Source organism: Camellia sinensis, chromosome 2 (genome assembly GCF_055761805.1).
Source record: "Camellia sinensis isolate YWXY chromosome 2, ASM5576180v1, whole genome shotgun sequence".
Lineage (NCBI taxonomy): Eukaryota > Viridiplantae > Streptophyta > Magnoliopsida > Ericales > Theaceae > Camellia > Camellia sinensis.
In genome coordinates, this window is record NC_138962.1 from 62232924 (window position 1) to 62245416 (window position 12493).

Below are 12493 nucleotides of genomic sequence, written 5' to 3' on the forward strand. Positions count from 1 at the left end.
TATAAATGGAGAATTCTATTGTACCATTAGTTGTATCATTTTTCTCTTTAATTATGATTAATTTTTTTTCTTTAGTTGTAATATTATTTTTAGATATTTAGTTATAACTTTTTTTATGTTTAATTATGACTTTTTATTTTATTTTTAATTATGACTCAGAAAATATGAAATTATGTAATTTTTTTTTATTGTAATTATAAAGTGCATATGTACACACCAGATCATAGTCTTTCTCTTTATGAATAGAGTAAATTACTATGCCTACAAAGTTTGAAAGAAAATAATAATTACATTGATACTTCATTTGTTTTGATGAAAAATATTTTTATAAGAAATGTTTTCTTATATTTGGTTTCATTCTTGAAAACTTTTTTCAAAAGATGCATTAATGCTTGCATTAGTAGGGGTGGTAGTGGCGGCGGCGAGTGAAAGTGTTGGGATGGTCGTGGTGATGGTGGTGCAAGAATATTAGTGGCGGCGGTGCTGGTAGTGATGAGGTAGAAGTAGTGGTGGTGTGGTGATGGTAGAGGCGGTGACGGTGATGGTGATGATAGTGGTCATGGGTGTAGGGGTGGCACTGGTGGTACAAGTGATGATTGTAGTGATATGTTATGACATTGATAAAGTTTTTGTTCAGAAAATGTTTTTTATTTTTTAAAAGTAAAAAATAATTTTCACCAAAATAAACTTATTTTCGATTGGCTATAAAAAAATATTTTTTGTTAACTTTTATTTTTCGTTGTACCAAACTTTATAAAATGCAGAAAACATTCCTATTGTTTGGTTATCTCAATTTTTATGAAAATTAAGTTTTTTATTTTCTGTTTTTTCTTGGGGGTTGTTAGTGATTTTTAAAAACATTTTATGGAATTTTTAAATTTTTGGTATACCTAATCTAAATACATTTTAAAAATACAATAGTTATGAAAAAAAATTACTAAATACAAAAAAAAATTATTTTGCAAACAGCCAATATGAAAGGAAAGAAATAAATAAATAGCGTGGCATTATTCTATTTAAAGAAGCAACATCAAAAATTATATTTGTGTAGATTATAATCATAGGCAATTGAATTCTCAAGTCCGCAAACAACTTTTAAAACAAACAATACGTGGTAGAGTAGACCGATAAACTACCAAATAGTTTGAACTCAAATTGTGTTTATATCATTAAAAGTTAATTTTAAGATAATTTTAAATACATTTTGAAATTCGTTAAAGTTTTTGAATAAAATTTAGACAGTCAATTTCTTATTTGGTTGGATTCAATTAGATGAATAAAACTATGGCTTCGTTTGGCAAGAGGAGTTTGGGGCTTTTTTAGCTATTTTAGCCACAAAAGACAAAATAGGCTATTTTAGTCACAAAAAATAAAACATCACATCCAATCCATAATCATTACACTTTTCTCTCACAAAAAAAGTCAAAAAGCCAAAAAGTCTTTCCCAAACCAAGCTTTTTAGCCCAGGCTAAAATAGCCAAAAAAACTAAAAAGCCAAAAAGCCAATCCACTTCCCAAACGGAGGCTATATAAAAATAATAAATTACTTGAGTTAGACTTGACAAAAACTCATTTGTAAAAATTTAATGAACCAAATATAAACAAATTTTAAAGTTTATTAAAAATTCCAAACCAAACTTATAGAGTTAAAAGTTTGGTTCAATCAATTCATTTAAAAATTTGTACAATTATATATTACGGGATGTTTTGAAAAGTGTTTTTTTTTTTAAATTTTGTCTTCAGTGAATTTTAAAAAAAAAATTAAAAAACTTTAGATTTTTAGACTCAGCTTGACAAGATGAATTGAAAAATTATATTTTGTCAAAAAAGTTCAAAAAAGACAAAAATAAGTATTTTTTTTTTACTTATTTTTTGTATTTAGTATTTTTTTGGAATTTTTCAAAAAAAAAAAAAAATTAGATTCGTTTTCGACAAGACAGGAGTAAAAAATTTTGACATAATTTTAAAAAATATTAAAATTAAAAAAATTGAGAAAAATATTTTACTTTTTGTTTTTTAATACCAAAATGGGCCTACATTTAGGCCAAGTTTGGCAATCCAAAATAAGTACATACTTTTTATCTTTTTATCTTTTTTTCATCACATCATCTCTCTACTTTTCTGCACATCTTTTCGTAAAAAGACAAAAAATGCACTTATTTAGGTCATCCCAAACAACCCCTTACTCACGGAAATGGCACTTTTGTAAAAGGGAGTAGTTTCCCTCTTGTTTGTCATAAGATTGGAAACTGTTATTGGATCTATGAGTCTTCATTATGGATTTTGTTTCGATAATTTAAATTGTTTAATATGTAGAACTCGTCGAGTATTATATACTCATAAGAAATCACGTTGATCGAATATCGATAATTATATGATCAAATCAATTTTTTATCAATTGTTTTTTTTCAGCTCATTTTTATATGTATATGAAACTGATTTGATTACATAGTTATTAATATCTGATCAACATAATTTTTTACGGATATATAATATTCGGCGAGTTCTACATATTAAACTTTCAAATTATTAAAATAAAAATCGTAATAAACTTTTATGGGTCTAACAGTACCACCAAATCTGATCACGGATGGAAAAAAACCCAGCCCATTGTAAAACCGTACTTGCTAATTGAATTGAAATAAAACATTGAATTGAGACAAAGCTCTTCTCTTTTGGTTACATAATTGAGATAAAGCTCTTCAAATAGGTTTTCAGGTGTACAACCCTCATTGGCCTTGTTTGGCGTTTTTGGCTATTTTTTTTGGTTAAAATTCATAATAAAAAAATAAAATAAACTAAAATAATTAATAAAATAAAATGTTACATTAAATTCATAATCAATTCACTTTTTTTTTTTTATAAACATTACATTCAATTATAAAAAAATCTAATTATTTTTCCAAACACAAAAATTTTAGTGTACTAAAATAGCGGGATGTTTTGAAAAGTTGGTTAAAAGTTGACTTTTTGATTTTTTTAACTTATTTTATTTTTTTGTGAATAAGTTATGTGAGAAGTGATGTTGTTGGAAAAATTGGTTTATATAGGCATATTTTGGGCTACCTTTGAGCCCAAAATTGAGTGGGCCCCAAACGTCTTTTGGGGTGGGTCCGAAGAGGTAACATGTTCCTTGCCGTGTGGCAAGTCACACGGTGAAGACGGTTTGTCAAAACCATTTATGAGTGAATGAGAACATGACGTCGTTTTCGGGTTCATAGAATGAACATTTAAAGTTTTTAATGTGGGTTTCCTTGTAATGCTTGTCTTACATTGAAACTATAAAAGAGTTTTGTTGAGTTTATAAGCTCTAACCTACAACACTTGGGTTGGGCCCAAAGGGGCACCCCAAGTTTGTAGAAGGGATGAGTTATGGACAAAGTGAACCTTAGCCCAAACCACCAAACAGGCGCGCGGGTGCCGCCGTCCATCCGGCCGTGCCGGACGTGGTTGTGGGTTGGGTCAGTTCTTGTATTAATTTTTTGGACAAAATTTATTTGAATTTTTTCAAAAAAAAATATTGTGGGAAATTAATTCCAAATTTGAATTTGAAATTCAAATTTTTTCCAAACTTTGTGTCTCTTCCTCATTCCTCCACAGGTTCAATTTTTGAACAGGTTCACTACCGAAACTGTCCAGCAAATCCAGGTTGTTTTCCAAACAGATTCAATTATGTAACTGCTATGAATCTGTTTGAATTTCAAAGCTATATCTGTTTGAAACAAAGTGGTATCTGTTCAAATAGGTTTCATACCTGTTCGTATTCCTCACAACACCTGTTCGGGTCAAATATTTGGCTATAAATACAGCCAATTTCCAATAGTCCGTATCATTCAAAATCAGTCTGCAAAATACCTTTTGCTGTCTAATTATCATCTTTGATGCATTGTTCTCCATATTAATTTTAGAATAAATATTCAGAGAGTTAGAACATAGGTTTGGTTCGCCGAACAATTTGTTTTGGAGTGTTACTACAAATTGGTTAAGATCATTGTATCCTGGGAGATAGACGCCACTCAATCGTAAACACCGTAGCGGGGCGAATCTGTCTTAAGGACAGATTGTCACACACTTAACTTGGTCTTTTGATTTTTATTTGGTTCGACAAAATAAATTCTGTAAGCTTTATTTTATTTTGTTTGAATTGGTTTCAGTTTATTTTATTTGCATGGAAGATTGTTCCTACAATCTTAAGACAGATTCGAATTATTCTGTTTACAGAATTTTTCGTTTGTTTCATTTTCTCTTTCTTCTTTTAAGAAAAATTATTTTCTGTGGATTTACAAAATAATATTCTGGTTGGAAAAACAAATAATAATTATATGCTATTTGACAGATAGTAGTAATATACTGTCTGTTTTCTTTGACAAATAGTAGTAATATACCGGTGTCATTAACAATTCATAATATATTTTTGTGGAATTTTTTTAGAAATTAATTTTGGTTTTTAGAAACTATTTTCTAAGTTTTCATTAATTAAAATTCTGTTTCAGTATTTTCATTATTGAAGTGAAACAGAAATTTAATTTTCTGTGTGGAATTAATTTGGTTAAATAGAATTTTATTTTATTTCCAAATTAATTGAAAAATAAAAGTCACATTCTTGTTTCTTTTATTTTTACAGAATTTAATTTTGTGAATTTAGATTAATTTTCTGTGTAGTATAAATTCTAATTATAATTTTGTTTGATAAATTAGAATTAATGGCTACTGAAATAAATGCTCAAACAAGTACTACTGTGGTGGCTACGATGACGCCAACCCACTCTCCTGTGGTGACAGTACTGGTAAATCACGCCGAGAAGCCAGAGAAGTTCTCAGGAACTGATTTTAAAAGATGGCAACAGAAAATGTTGTTCTATCTTATAACTCTAAACATGGCTCATTTCGTCCGTGAAGCTGCTCCTATTTTGAAAGAGGATGAAACCAACCGGCAAGTGGTTGCTGCAGTTGATGCCTAGAAACATGCTGATTTCCTTTGTCGGAACTACATGTTGAATGGACTTGACAACACATTATACAACGTCTCAGTCCTATCAAGACAGCAAAGGAACTTTGGGAGTCTTTGGAGAAAAAGTACAAAACGGAAGATGCCGGCTCAAAGAAATTTGTAGTTGGCAAATTCCTGGACTTTGTAATGGTTGATTCTAAAACTGTGATCAGCCAAGTTCAAGATCTCCAACTCATTCTGCATGACATTCACGCAGAAGGCATGTCTCTCAGTGAATTCTTCAAAGTTGCAACCTTAATTGAGAAATTACCACAAGGTTGGAAGGAATTCAAGAACTATCTCAAACACAAGCGCAAATAAATGTCTTTGGAAGAATTAATTGTACGTTTGAGGATTGAGGAGAACAATCACAATTCTGAAAGGCGGGCGGGTAAGCATTCTATGGAGTCTAAGGCAAATGGGGTGGAGCATGCTTCAAAAACCAAGAAACGAAAGCCTTCTGAAGAAAGTTCATCACAAGGCTCTAAAAGGGGGAAAATTAAAAAATACAAGTTTAATGGCAAGTGTTACATATGTGACAAAGAGGGACATCGGGCCAAAGATTGCCGTAGCAAAAGTAAAAGCAAAAGAATAACAAGCAAGAAGCCTGCTCAAGCCCATATGACCGAAGTGGACAATATTTCCAATGGTGTAAATGACATCAATCTTTCTGCGGTGGTTTCCGAGGCAAATCTTGTCAAAAATCTTAAAGAATGGTGGGTGGACACCGGTGCTACTCGCCATATCTGTGCCGACAAAAAGATGTTCACATCTTATTCTACAGTGGACAATGGTGAACAAGTTTTTATGGGAAACTCCTAAACTTCCAAAGTTGAAGGACAAAGCAAGATTGTTTTGAAGATGACATCTAGAAAAGAACTCACTCTCAACAATATAATGCATGTACCGAACATTCGCAAGAATCTTGTTTTCGGATCTTTCTTGAGTAATAATGGGTTTAGGCTAGTATTTGAGAGTGATAAATTTGTATTTACTAAGAATAAGATGTATGTAGGAAAATGTTATATGTCTGATGGCCTTTTCAAGATGAACGTAATGACCGTTGTACCCTCAGTTATTAATAAAAATACATATTCTTCTTACTTACGTGAGTCTTCAAATTTATGGCATGGTAGATTAGGACATGTTAATTATGGATCTTTGCGTAGATTAATTAATATGGAATGTTTACCTAAATTTGACGTTGATTCAAATCATAAATGTGAAATTTGCGCTGAGGCAAAATTATCCAAAACTCTTTTTCATTCAATTGAAAGAAGTTCGGAACCACTTGAATTAATTCATTGTGACATTTGTGATTTTAAGTCAATTCAAACAAGAGGTGGGAAAATATATTTTATCACTTTTATAGATGATTATACTAGATATAGTTATGCTTATTTAATTCGAACCAAGGATAAAACTTTGGAAACTTTCATTCAATATAAGAATGAAGTTAAAAATCAATTTAGTAAGAAAATCAAGAAACTTAGAAGTGATAGAGGTGGTGAATATGAATCACGTGAATTTTGTAAAGAACATGGAATAATTCATCAAACCACTGCTCCTTACTCACCTCAACAAAATGGAATTGTTGAAAGAAAAAATAGGACTTTAAAAAAAATGATGAATGCCATGTTAATAGGTTCTGAATTACCTCAGAATTTGTGGGGGGAAGCAATACTTTCTGCTAATTATATTTTAAATAAAGTACCCTAAAAGAAAGTGAATCAAACACCTTATGAAATGTGGTATGGTAGAGTACCACCCTACAAATACTTAAAAGTGTGGGGGTGTTTGACTAAAGTAGCTATTCCTAGTTCTAAAAAGACTAAGATAGGTCCTAAGACCATTGATTGCATTTTCATTGGTTATGCTAAGAATAGTAGTGCTTATCGGCTTTTGATTCATAAATCAGAACATATCGAAATGCACGAAAATACTATTATTGAGTCTCGAAATATATTATTCTTTGAATATGTATTTCCAAATAAGACTGGATAAGAGGCTAGTAACAATAAAAGATCTCATGATGCCATTACTAGTCAGGATCAAGAACATGATCAAGAACAAGAGCAAGAGTTAGACTAAAATGAGGAAGAAGAACCTAGGCGTAGTAAACGTGCTAGAACCTCAAAAGCTTTTGATCCAGATTTTCTAACATTTTTATTAGAAAATGAGCCTTTAACTTTTAAAGAGGCTATATTCAGTCCTGAAGCTCTTTTATGGAAGGAAGCTATCAATAGTGAAGTTGAATCCATCTTGTAAAATCATACTTGGGAATTAGTGGATTTGCCACCAGGTTGTAAACCTCTTGGGTACAAGTGGATTTTCAAAAGGAAATTGAAAGCGGATGGATCAATAGACAAATATAAGGCAAGATTTGTGGTCAAAGGTTTTAGACAAAAAGAAGGTCTTAATTACTTTGACACATACTCGCCAGTTACTATAATAACATCCATTAGAATGCTAATTGCCATTGCATCTCTATACAATCTAGAAATTCATCAAATGCATGTGAAAATCGCTTTCTTAAATGGTGAGTTAGATGAAGAAATTTGCATGGAACAACCATAAGGTTTTTCAGTTCCAGGAAAAGAAAAGAAAGTGTGTAAATTAGTTAAATCATTATATGGTTTAAAACAAGCACCAAAGTAATGGCATGGAAAATTTGACAAGGCAATGATGTCAAATGGATTCAAAATTAATGAGTATGACAAATGTGTTTATATTAAAAATACAGACAAAGGTTACGTCATTGTCTGTCTTTATGTAGATGATATGCTCATCATAGGTAATAATAATGATATGATTAAAACTACCAAGAAAATGTTAAATAAACATTTTGATATGAAAGACATGGGCATTGCTGATGTAATTCTTGGTATGAAAATTACCAAAACATCAGAAGGTTATGTTTTGTCACAATCTCATTACATTGAGAAAATACTTGACAAATTCAGCAAAGATGATGATCATCTTACTAGAACACCTATAGATGTTAATTTGTTTCTATCTAAGAATGTACATGAAAATATTTCTCAATTAGAGTATGCCCAAATTATTGGAAGCTTGATGTACTTGATGAACTGCACTCGCCCAGATATAGCTTATGTAGTAAGTAAATTAAGTAGATATACGAGTAATTCGGGAGTAGAACACTGGAAAGCAATTATAAGGGTTCTAAGGTATCTCCGATTTACTCGTAATATTGGGCTGAATTATACTAGATATCAAGCAGTACTTGAAGGATACTGTGATGCAAATTGGATATCAGATACTAAAGACTCAAAGTTCACCAGTAGGTATGTCTTTACTCTTGGTGGGGTAGCTGTATCATGGAAATCTTCCAAGCAGACTTGCATTGCTAGGTCTACTATGGAATCAGAATTCATAACTTTAGACAAAGTAGGGGAAGAGGCAGAATGACTTCGCCACTTCCTTGAAGATATTCCAATATGGCCAAAACCAGTGCCTGCTATATGCATACATTGCGATAGTTAATCAACAATAGATAGAGCACAGAGTCATATGTATAACGGTAAGTTTAGACACATTCGTCGTCGACATAATACCGTAAGACAACTACTCTCTAATGGAATTATTTCCATTGAATATGTAAAGTCTAAAGACAACATAGCGAATCCACTAACTAAAGGGTTAGCAAGAGAGTTAGTTGAGAATTCTTAGAGGGGAATGGGACTTAAGCTTATTAAATAAGAGTTTCCACAACGGCAACCCAACCTAGTTGACTGGAGATCCCAAGATCTAGGTTCAAAGGGACAACCGAGTTGTGTATGACTCAGAAGGATCACTGAGGAGTTAAAACCCTACCAATTTCTAGGATGAAGTAAGTGATGTCTGCAGCATTTTGGTTTAAGTAAAATTTTAATGATTCTTATATCTTGGTAAACCTAGTGGAGCATGGTAGGATACTCTTCATAAGAATCACCTATGTGAGTGTGAACTGGGCCGGTTCTATGAGATTTGTGAAGGGCTACAATTCCCTAGAGCACTCATGAAATACCAGGTTGTTCAGGGCCAAAATGAACACAATAGTGAGAACTAAACTGTGTATGGGGATATACTGTGTGAGTTTTATTGCCTTGGTTTACACAAACGACTGAACAATTTAAGTCATCATGTTCACTGGTTAGCTAATAAATCTGATAGTGTCTCATAAGGGAAGGTTCAAAGCTAAAAGCTACCTATCCTTTGCAGAATATTTCCAATTTATGTACTCTCTGAAATTAGATCATGTTGTTGCATTTTCTCTCCGTCAAATTCTATTCATGTGGGGGATTGTTGGAAAAATTGGTTTATATAGACATATTTTGGGCCAACTTTGAGCCCAAAATTGAGTGGGTCCCAAACGTCTTTTGGGGTGGTTCCGAAGAGGTGACGTGTTCCTTGCCGCGTGGCAAGTCACACGGTGAAGACGTTTCGTCAAAACCATTTATGAGTGAATAGGAATATGACGTCGTTTTCGGGTTCGTGAAATGGACATTTAAAATTTTTAATGTGGGTTTCCTTGTGAGGCTTGTCTCACATTGAAATTTTAAGAGAGTTTTGTTGAGTTTATAAGCTCTAGCCTACATCACTTAGATTGGGCCCCAAGGGGCACCCCAAGTTTGTAGAAGGGAAGAGTTATGGAGAAAGTTAACCTTAGCCCAAACCACCACACACGCACGTGCGTGTCGCTGTCCGTCCGGCCGTGCTGGGTACGGTTGTGGGTCGGGTTGGTTCTTGTGTTAATTTTTTGGACAAAATTCATTTGAATTTTTTCAAAAAAAAATATTGCAGGAAATTAATTCCAAATTTGAATTTGAAATTCAAATTTTTTCCAAACTTTGTGTCTCTTCCTCATTCCTCCATAGGTTCAATTTTTGAACAGGTTTACTACCAAAACTGTCCAGCAGATCCAGATCGTTTTCCAGACAGATTCAATTATATAACTGCTGTGAATCTGTTTGAATTTCAAAACTATATCTGTTTGAAACAAAGTGGTACCTGTTCAAATAGGTTTCATACCTGTTCGGATTCCTCATAGCACTTGTTCGGGTCAAATATTTGGCTATAAATACAACCAATTTCTAGCAGTCCGTATCATCCAAAATCAGTCTGCAAAATACCTTTTGCTGTCCAATTATCATCTTTGATGCATTATTCTCCATATTAATTTTAGAATAAATATTCAGAGAGTTAGAACATAGGTTTGGTTCGCCGAACAATTTGTTTTGGAGTGCTACTACAAATTGGTTAACATTATTGTATCTTGGGAGATAGACGCCACTCAACCGTAAGCACCGTAGCGGAGCGAATTTGTCTTAAGGACAGATTGTCACACACTCGATTTGGTCTTTTGATTTTTATTTGGTTCGACAAAATAAATTTTGTAAGTTTTATTTTATTTTGTTTGAATTAATTTCAGTTTATTTTATTTACACAGAAGATTGTTCCTACAAATGTGGCTTAGAATGAGTTAAAAGCTGGAAACTGACTTTTAACTAGCTTCTCAAAAGAGGCAAGCAACTTTCCAAACATCCACATTGTAATCTAGGGTTTTGGTTATGTTTTGATAATTCAGCATTTACTTACTAGGGTCAAATACAATATATTTGTAAAAAAATTAAATTAATTAGATATTAGTAATTCTTTAATTAAATAATAGTTGTAATCAATTTTATTTTTAAAATTATATTTATCATTCAATTTTTTATATATAAATGTGATTTAATTGAATGACTATCAATATTCTTTCAATATATCTTAAAAAATAAGCAGTATGAATTATCAAAATATAACCTAAAATGAATCCAAAATTTCACATAACAGTTACTAACAGCCTGTCAATCCCTTTTAATATAATTCCAACCTTATCCAACCTGAGATCACCGTAAAAAAACATTATCATAACAATTGATGACTTTGTCCTTTTTTAGATCGAATAATAATTGATAACGAATGATTGATGAATTTGTGACGTAATTAATAATTGAGAAAACATCATTTTCTCCCTCAAATTTTCATGTATTTTTTAATTGAACTTTTAGATTTTAATTAATATTAAATTGGCGTCTAAACTCTCGAAATTTTGATCAATTCAGTCATTATCATTACATTCCGTTTATAATTAGACAGAATATGCTGACTTGACACCAAAATTTATTTGAAATTTCATTTTACCTTTCAAATTATACCTTAAAAATCAATTTGCCTCCCAAATATAAAAAAAAATTAAATTTAAATATTTAATAAATAATTTTATCTCAATAATGAAAAAAATTAAATTTTAAATAATATATACTTTGCAAAAAAAAATAATAAAAAGAATATAAAAATTATCATTTAGAATTATCTCGACATTGTAAAGTATGAGAACTTTGACAAACATATCATACTCTATACCAAGTACTTATCGAATTTTGAATTTTTTTTCCATTCAATTTTGAAATTATTATTAATCGATTAATTCTATTAAAATTAATTTGGATAATAAACTAGTTACAATTGTACACTCACACACATATACAGTAGCCAATAAATTTTCGGCTCAATACGTTTTTCTAGGATTGACTCGAGATAATTTGAGACCTATAAAGCATAAGTACAGGTATGAGTATTGATATTGATGTGATACAGGTACGTCGACAAAATAAAATTCAAAAAAAGTAGAGTACAACTTAATACATTTGTAAAAAAATATATATATATTTTTAATATGAAATAATACAAAAAAATGATTAAATGGTTTAATTTGTTAAATCCAACATATGATTAACATTTAATGATAAAAGTAGAGGTAAAAGATAAACCAAAATTAAATATAATTATATTAAATAACTGACAAATCAAAATTTTAAAATCATACTAAGCACAAAACTAAAAATGAAAAATAAGTATCGTAAAAGGAATTTTACCTTTGTAGTAGAAGAAAATATTTTTTGATTGAGGTACAACACGACTTGAGTATATACTAGATATATCTGGGTACGTCAAAAATTAAGAAGGAAAAATTTGAGTATATGTTTTGTATACCCAAAATGTATGCATAAATATTATATGTCGGTAAGTATCCGGTACAGATACAATATGTTTATCGAATAATCTCAACATTATTCTAAATAAGGATTTATATATATATATTATTTAATTTTAATTTTAATTTTTATTATTATTGAGAAAAAATTATTTATTAAATATTTAAATTTAAATTTTTTATATTTGGGGCCAAATTGATTTTTAAGATACAATTTAGGAGATAAAATAAATTTTAAATGAATTTTAATACCACATCAGTATATTTTGTCAAATTATAGATAGAATGTGACAATGAAGGTCAAATTAATTAAAATTTCAAAATTTTAAATATAAAATTAATATTAATCAAAATTTAAAGTCAACTTAAAAAATATGTAAAAGTTTGAGGAGTAAAGGGTGGTTTTGGGATGATGTAAGGCTTGGTTTGCTATCTTTAAAAAAAAGTTAAAAAGTCAAAAAGTT